Source organism: Leucoraja erinacea, chromosome 24, assembly GCF_028641065.1.
Source record: "Leucoraja erinacea ecotype New England chromosome 24, Leri_hhj_1, whole genome shotgun sequence".
NCBI classification, from domain to species: Eukaryota; Metazoa; Chordata; class Chondrichthyes; order Rajiformes; family Rajidae; genus Leucoraja; species Leucoraja erinaceus.
In genome coordinates, this window is record NC_073400.1 from 7,649,094 (window position 1) to 7,658,493 (window position 9,400).

The 9,400-nt window shown below is 42.6% G+C and overlaps 1 protein-coding gene across 2 annotated transcripts in view; it reads right to left on the bottom strand.

The window, feature by feature from the left end:
- The window catches only part of LOC129708611 (bcl-2 homologous antagonist/killer-like), a 36,581-nt gene extending 27,293 nt beyond the window's left edge, over window positions 1–9,288 (bottom strand). The window contains exon 1 of one of the 2 annotated variants that reach the window (XM_055654462.1): window positions 9,209–9,288. The gene's annotated coding sequence lies outside the window, so the exon portion shown is untranslated. Of the gene's footprint in view, window positions 1–4,104; window positions 4,540–9,208 lie in introns of those variants that run through there. The other variant, XM_055654461.1, reaches the window with a different exon arrangement.
- Between the last annotated feature and the right edge of the window lie 112 nt (window positions 9,289–9,400).

Genomic DNA, 9,400 nt, shown 5'->3' on the forward strand with positions numbered 1-9,400 from the left:
CATAGCCCCAAGCACCAATCCAGGATCTACGTGCATCTGCTTACCCCATATTCCTTGCATTGAAATAAGCACACTCGAGCCCTTTATCCTCACCATATCCCTTTATTCGCACTGCCTGTCCATCCATTTGAGATTTACTGATCCTAACCCATCACTCTTTCCAAGTTGTGATGATCTACTCTGGTGCACTTTTAAATTGCAAACCACCTACACGATGTTCTGATTATTATTGTGACAATGATGTGCATGCCCGATTCATCTAGTTACCTATTTGTCACTGGGTCCCTATCTTTACCTGCCAAATCAAAAGATCAGTCTTGCAATAATATTTAAAATACAATTACAACATGGATGTGCAAATCATTAAAACGCAAGTGACCATAGTAACAAAAACCAATCACTGAATAGAAAGGAAAATAAACTAAGCTACTAAAAACAATGCTGTTTAGTGGTATTACAAGTTGGGGTAACCCGATTGATTATCTTATTTCAAGTTTGAATGTAGTCAATCTACATAATACCATACAGAAATTTAAACGGGACTAAGCTGCAAAACTGAAGCTCAAGACAATAAAGATCATCCGACACAAAATACGGCATAATAGTTTGCAACTTTTTCTAAAACATACATTGGTCAAACAAGCAACACACACACTGCACTGCATAGAATGTAGCTCTTCCTGGAAAGATAAACTGTACAGGTCTATTCAGCCAATTGATGAGTAGAACTGGGAATATTTAATATTTTCACTGTTAAATAGGAAACTCAAGTCAAGTCAAGATAGTTTATTGTCATGCGTCCCAGATGGGACAATGACATTCTTGCTTTGCTTCAGCACAACAGAATATGTAGGCATGAATACAGAACATATCAGTGTGTCCATATACCATTATATAAATATATACTCACATCAATAAATCCCTTTAATTTCAAGGTTTCGAGGTCAGTTTATTGTCACATGTACCAATTAAGGTACAGTGAAATTTGAATTACCATATAGCCAAACTAAAAAAAGACACACAACTACATAAAAGTTAACATAAACATCCACCACAGCGGATTCCCCATGTTCCTCACTGTGATGGAAGGCAATAAAGTCCAATCCTCTTCCTCTTTATTCTCCCGCGGTCGGGGCTGTCGAACCATCCACAGTCGGGGCGATCGAAGCTCCAGCAGCCGGCGGTTGAAGCCCCCGTGTCGGGGCGATTGAAGCTCCTGCAGCTTGGAGTTCCCGAAGTCGGTCTCTAACTCGAGACCGCGAGCTCCGCGATGTCAAACTCCGCAGGCCCCCGTGGTTGGAGCCCCAAAGTCAATCCCTGGCAAAGGGATTGCAAGCTCTGTGATGGTAAGTCCCGCAGGCTCCCGTGGTGGAGCTCTCGAAGTCGGTCTCCAGCAAAGGCTGGAAATACGTTCGGAAAAAATCATATCTCCGTCGAGGTAAGAGATTAGAAAAAGTTTCCCCCAACTCCCCCCCCCCCTCCCCCCCCCAAGCAAAACAAGCTAAAGAAAACTATAAAACAAACATTTAACACATACAAACAAATACAAAGGAAGGGACAGACAGGCTTGTGGCGAGGCAGCCATTGGGGGACTTCCCCATGATCATAAAATTTGACATACAAAACCATGCGTTTCATGACCTGTCCAGATTTCCAGCTATTCCTGGACTTCTTTCTCTACTACTTATATCAGAACCAAATTACCTTGATTATTCAGAAACTACAGTATCTTGACAATACCCAAGGTGGTGCATATACTCATTGAACTATGCTGCAATTTGTTTTTCAGTGTTGCGCCAACAGTCACCAGAATACCTCTGGCAATGAAAGATATTTCAAGCGGAAACTATGGTGTTTTGTATCACAGGCTATTTCTAGCTCATGAATGAGAAGAAAAGAAAATGTAAAGCAAACCAGCTATTAATTCTGGCACGCTGAAAAGTATACAACTCAAGTCATGAATGCAGAAGCCAGCAACTCACTGAAAGCATCCAAATGGGTGGATAACTTCTGGAATAAATTTTAAATGTAACTAATTTGTATCCTATGGAGGAAACATTTTGGAGAAAGCCAACCCAATCCTCAAGAGGCCCTCCATGAATAAATGCTAGAAACAGTTCGGTCAACAAAACAAGTGGATGGGCCTGTTTATGACGGCTGTAAAAAAAAAAGTGGTTGTGACAATCAAAAAGATTTAGACTATTAAAAGTGAACTCACTATAAAAACATTATATTTAATAACCAAAACACATAAACATTCTAAAAACTCAAACTAGGATTTAAACACTTTGCCAGGGCTCGAAATTAATGGTTGCCCGGGTGCCACTGACCACTCAAAGCGCCGCCGGGCAACCTAAACACAGAGTCATTTTGCCCGGCTTGGCAACCAGATACTGGTTTGTACCGAAGATTGGAGTAACTCCACGGGTCAGGCAGCATCTCTGGAGAAAAGGAACGCAACGTTTTGTGTCGGCAGTGAGGGCTGTATTGCGTGGGAAAGATACTAGGTGCGTGGTGAGAAAGGTTTGGGGCGAATGACGGGCCCCGAACAGCGGCTCCATATCCTCCTCCCCCCACCCGCCCCGTCATTCGCTCCGACCCTTCTGAAGCAGCTGCACCAAAGATCCCATAGCTATAGGATCTTTGAGCTGCACCACTCGGCCCCGCACCTTGCTGTTGGCTGGCGGAGGAGGGAGGCGGTGGCGAGGAGTCATTTTGCTAATTCTAATTAGAGACACGCACCATCTGGGCCTGCAAGTGTCATTTTTAAAACTGTCATAATCATTTAAAATTTAATCGGCAGCAAAATATTGCAAGAATATCATTCTTTGTCTGTGACACTCTGGGGCTAGATATCAGAACTTGAGGAATAGATTTTGGAGTTTAAAGCTGCTACAATATTATATGAACAGATGTACTATTTTAATATTTAGTAAGTTAGAACATGTGAAATGTAAAATGTTATATTTTAAAATATCACAGGTTGATTGGATGGAGTTGATATTAATTCATCTGAAACAATTTAGTCATAACACAAGTTTGTTCATAAGCCTGGAAACTAAATTTGTAATTCCAGTCGTATCCGATTTGGATTAGCCTAATCATTTATATTAATTGATATGTAATTGTGTTACATATTAGAATACTATAAAGTCACAAATAAAATTAAATATAAGTTTTCATAATTAAATTTAGAATGCTTAAAACAAAACAGCTTGAAAGATTTCATTTATAAACAATTTTCACAAACCAAGTTGGGATATTCAAAAGGACTTTACAAATAAAATGAATACGAGGATACCAGAAAATATTAATCTCAAGTAACAGAAACATGTCCAAATTTCACAGCTGAATTACTTTTAAGTGAAGGAGCAAGAGATGGCAGGAAAGACTGTAAAATAAGTATTATCGTGGAATCGTATCTGATCTAATGGAGCAGGTTGCTAGAATTTGACCATTTCAGCCTTCTCATTTTTGGAGTTTACAGTGGGGATGATACCAAACTTTGAAATTCTCCATGCCTCAATCTCACTGATCAGATTCCAATCTTACAAGTCTGATTTCAATAAATCTTAATTTATGAGTTAGTAGCGCGAAAAACTCAATTAAAAAAATGAAAAATGAAATGATTCAATTAATTGTCATTGTCAGTGTACAGTACAGAGACAACGAAATGCATTTTTAGCATCTCCCTTGAAAGGGAGACACAGGGCGTGGCGGTGTGCCCGCGCCTGCCGCCGTAATTACATTCCATTACACACAGGCAAAGGTGGGTGAAGTGTCTTGCCCAAGGACACAACGACAGTATGCACTCCAAGCGGGATTTGAACCGGCTACCTTCCGGTCGCCAGCCGAACTCTTAGCCCATTGTGCTATCTGTCGCCTTATTAATTAAAACTATTTGTCCGGTCAGGACTACATTCAGTTACACACTAGAAACAGAAAATACTATAATTGTGAATATCATTTCAAACACGCAATATTCCATGTAAATTACATCTAATATATTTCAAATCCATTTTCAGAAATCAAACAAAATAAACTCAGTTCTTCTCCCTTCCACTAATTTTCCTGGTTCACAATGTCTATCTCCATAAAACCTACCTCCAAAAATACAAGAACCAGGTTGAGATTAATGTCCTCAACGCACTACCAAAATCCGATTTCAGATGGCAATGTTGGAAATTAATGTACCATCTCCGCTCCACATTAAAACGAATTCAACTGATCCGGCGGTGGCAGCTATAGGATCTTTGGCGGCACCCGTACGAAATTTCAAATTCTATTTGTTACCAGCCCACGGAACAAATCAAATCTCTACACTTCCGCGAAGCTTCGCAAGTCCCCGATTCGAATATTTTATCCAGCTCTCTAGAACTGGAAGAATAACCATAACACATATAGCCTTCGGCTCCCACTTCTATTTCCGAGTGCAATCTTAACTGCCCCGTCGCAAACTGAAAGTACCAAGTGCTTTTTCATTGGCCACCACAGACCAGCATAAACGTCAATGATATAACCCATTCCACAACAAATCCCCGCCCGCAAGCGTAATCCGATTAATTGCATGAGAAAAAAAAAACAGCCAAGACCAAAAGTTGTACCAAGAGAAAGCATAGCGTATGATGCAACCCGATCATTGGACAACCACAACAACAGTTCCCGGAAATAAAATACAGCAAAGTTAAACTGCAGTGCGGCGACACTTTTAGTGTTAAAAATATTTATTTACTGACTGGAAGAATAACTATCCCGAAATTCCTCAATTAAGAGATAGATCTTAACCCTCGACACCCTTATCAATCATGTATCTGTCAATCTCAACCTTAAAAATACACAAATGACTTGACCTCACCTATTCCTTTTCTCCAGAGATGCTGCCTGACACGCTGAGTTACTCCAGCTTTTGTGTCTATCTTGGCCTCACAGGCATCTGTGCAATGAATTCCACAGATTCACCGCCCATTTACAAGAAATTCCACCTCATCTCCTTTCTATAGATACATCCTTTTATTCTGAGGCTATGCCCTCTGGTTCAAGACTCTCCCACTAGTGGAAACATTCTCTCCACACCCATATGGTATAATAAAGCAGTGTATTGCAAGCCATTCAGAGAAGGTTTACTAGACTATGACAGGAATGGGCAACGACTTCAAACATGTTGAATAGCCTAGAATTGTGTTTATTTGAGTTTTGAAGAGTGATAAGCAAACACAACTTGCAAACATTTCTTTAGACTTTAGAGATACAGCATGGAAACTGGCCCTTCGGCCCACAAAGTCTGCGCGAACCAGTGATCACTATCCTACCCAGAAGAGACAATATCATTTTTTTTTTACTGAAGCCAATTAACCTACAGACGTGTACATCTATGGAGTGTGGGAGGAATCTGAAGCACCTCGAAAAAAACCACGCGGTCACAGGGAGAACATACAAACTCCATACAGACAGCACGCATGGTCAGGATCGAACTTGGGTCTCTGGAGCTTTAAGGCAGCAACTCAACCACTGTGTGAACACTGTATTCTTCATAAAGGCACTCGCCTATTCCAAGTCATAATTCAGTGAACATTTCCTGAACAGATAGTAGCTGTTAGAAGGAAAGTAATCATATTTCTAATGAGAAGCAAAGGAAAGGGGAAAGAAAAGTAGCAGATATCCCCTTGAGAACAATGAATTTTTGATCTGTTGCTTCCTGAGCCCCCATTCGCCATGATGGTATTTCGGTCAGTCACAGAGGCCGACGTCAGAAGATCCTTCAGAGGGATGAACCCTCGAAAAGCGCCTGGACCTGATGGTATACCCGGGCGTGTTTTAAAAACCTGTGTGGACCAACTGGCTGGAGTTTTTACGGACATTTTCAGCCTCTCACTTCCGAGATCTGAGGTTCCCACCTGCTTTAAAGGGGTGTCAATAATACCGGTGCCCAAGAAGAGCAAGGTGATGTGCCTCAATGACTATTGACCAGTGGCACTAACGTCTGTGGTGATGAAGTGCTTTGAGAGGTTGATCATGCCGCAAATCAACTCCTACCTCAACAAAAACCTGGACCCACTGCAGTTCGCTTACCGCCACAACAGATCACCGGTGGATGCGATCTCACTGGCTCTCCACTCCGCTCTAGACCACTTGGACAACAAAAACTCATGTCAGGCTGTTATTCATTGAGTACAGCTCGGCATTTAATACCATCATCAAGCTGGTTACCAAGCTCTCAGATCTGGGTCTCTGCGCATCCCTCTGCAATTGGATCCTCGACTTCCTCATTCACAGAACACAGTCTGTACATAATGACGGAAATATGTCATCCTCGAAAACAATCAGCACGGGAGCACCTCAAGGCTGCGTGCTCAGCCCCCTGCTGTACTCATGACTCCGTAGTCGGACATAGTGCGAACTCTATCATCAAGTTCGCCAATGACACCATTGTTGTGAGACGTATCACTGATGGGAACGAGTCAGAGTATAGCAGTGAAATCGACTGATTGACCAAATGGTGCCAGCACAATAACCTGGCTCTCAACACCAGCAAAACCAAGGAACTGATTGTAGACTTCAGAAGGGGTAGAATGGGGACCCACAGTCCCGTTTATATCAACGTGGAAAGGGTCAAGAACTTCAAATTTCTGGGCGTGCGAATATTTCCGAAGACCTCTCCTGGTCCCAGAACACTGCTGCAATCATGAAGAAAGCACATCAGCGCCTCTACTTCCTGACAAGATTACGGAGAGTCGGTATGTCAAGGAGGACTCTCTCGAACTTCTACATGTGCACAGTAGAGAGCATGCTGACGGGTTGCATCGTGGCTTGGTACGGCAACCTGAGCGTCCAGGAACGGAAAAGGCTGCAAAAAGTTGTAAACACTGCCAAGTCCATCATCGGCTCTGACCTCCCTACCATCGAGGGGATCTATCACAGTCGCTGCCTCAAAAAGGCTGCCAGCATCATCAAGGACCCACACTATCCTGACCATACACTAATCTTTCCGCTGCCATCAGGTAGAAGGTACAGAAGCCTGAAATCTGCAACATCCAGGTTCAGGAACAGCTTCTTCCCCACAGTCATCAGACTATTAAACACAACTTCAAACAAACTCTGAACTATAACAGCGTAGTGCACTTTATCTGTTTATTTATGTATATAAATATATATATATATATCTCAATAATACCGGTGCCCAAGAAGAGCAAGGAATATATATATATTCTATGGTAAATGGACACACTGATCTGTATTTATGCCTGCAATATTCTGTTGTGCTGCAGCAAACAAGAATGTCATTGTCCTATCTGGGACACATGACAATAAACTCGCTTGACGACTTATTGGAGAATCTGAAATACTTGCGATAGCATAAATAATTGCTTGATCAGGATAGACAGTCAACACTTTTACCTTTAGATGCTGCACTTGGTCAAATGCTGCATCAATGTCAAGGACAATCACACTCACAACACTTGGTCCATCAGGACCAAGGATTTACTGTGATTTGGGCCGAGCAAGACCCAAACTGTGTATTGATGTGTATTGAACTGCTGTTAATCTGTTAGAAGACGAATTGTGCAATATTAATCAAATTAAGTACATCCTGCCTATTGTAAACAAGATGCATATGGCTTTTTAAAAAAAAATCACAGACATTGTAATAATATTTTGAACAACGTAGTTGGCACTATTTATTCTGGAGGGCTAGTCTTCTTTGCTATCTAAAGTTCAAATTTTCATTAATACAGCAAAGATACTGTCTGGTCATGTCCAATGTTCTGAGCAATTCCTTTGAATCAGTAAGTGGATCAAATTAGCTGAAGACCATGTGGTTATGGTGAGGATTCCGAGAAGGAAAACAAACTGTTGGAGAAACCTATGGGGGGTGGGGATAGGAAGGAACTGTCGACACCATTTGGAGAATCTCAGCAGAAAATAGAGATGAATCATCCACTCAGTTATTCGAACTAGGCACGGCTATGTATGGATGAATTCGATTAGAGGGGGAAGCAAACAGAGGATAGGGATTAGTAAAAGAGTTATAGAGAAACAACATAATCAGAGAGAGAAAAATCAGACATAGGAGTTAAGCTGACCACCTGTCACCCCTCAGTGCTTCGTGACAATGGTACTGCCGAGTCTGAACACGGTTACGGTACCATTTATAAACGGTAAATGAATGTCCTCAAGAGTGATGTCACATTCCTGGTAATGCATGCGCATTTGTAATATATACAGTGTAATACATGCAACAGCCAAACCACCTTACATAACTTCCATCTTTTGTTCTGGCTATGTTATCTAATGGTTTAGATTTTGCTCACAACAAACCATCACCCTACCTTTCTGCCAGCAAGTTCCAATCCCACAGGACATTATACCTTTATTTATTATTTGAAAATCATCCTCCTGATTCTCCAAATAAGTACATCCTTTCCATTGTCCTTGCAGTTTCTTGCTCATTCAATGACTTTGTCTAACAATTCCATTGCTTGGATGGGAGCTGATGTCTCAAGAATTTGTGCTGGCCTCTCCAATGAAACAGAATATTGACTGTGACAAAACTGTACTCCAAGTATTTATCATACAGAAAACAAACATTTCCCACTCCCTCCTCGCCAATTAGGCCTTGCTAGATGTTTGCATCCTCACCAACATTTTCATTGAAGGCACCCTGGGCTTTATATTTGCGCCCTTCTGGAATACTGGTCAGAGTTTTTTCCATGTTGGAGTATAAGTTTTACCAAGCTCCATCCATAGTTTCCAGTGATGTGGGGTGTATGTACTAAACGTACCAATGACCATAGCATGCTAATTTAAAGTTAGATGGAGGTCCATTCGATGTTTACAGAGAGGCTGGGGTTTGGGGTGTATGGTAGGAGGAGAATCAACGATGGTGAAGATGGTGGGTGGAGGAGGAAGGGAGGACGGGAGGGGGGGGGGGGGGGGGGGGGGGGGGGGGGGGGGAAGAGGCGAGGAGGTTGATCTGGAGGTAGAGGTGAATGAGGTGAGGGAGATGAGATGAAGAGGAGGTAGCGAGATGAACGATCTCAACCGCAGAAATGCATCTATCTGTCCACTGTTGCCCTTAAGTTACTGTTTAATAACTCCGCCTTCCAGCCTCTCCAACCTCAGCTCTCATCCCGGGCAGATCTCCTTTGAACAAAGTTCCCTAAGTGCGTTTAACGACTCTCTAAAAATTGTTTCCTATCACAGATCTTACCCGTGAAGTTTTTTTTTTCTGTCGACAGTTGCTCCGACGTACCGACGTTGGGTGCAGGGCGCCTTCAGTCGCTGCGGGCTGCGGGTTCCGGGTTCCCGCTCCCCGCTCCCCGCTCCCCGCTCCCCGCTCCCGGCTCCCGGCTCCCGCTCCCCGCTCCCGGCTCCCGGCTCCCGCTCCCCGCTCCCCGCTCCT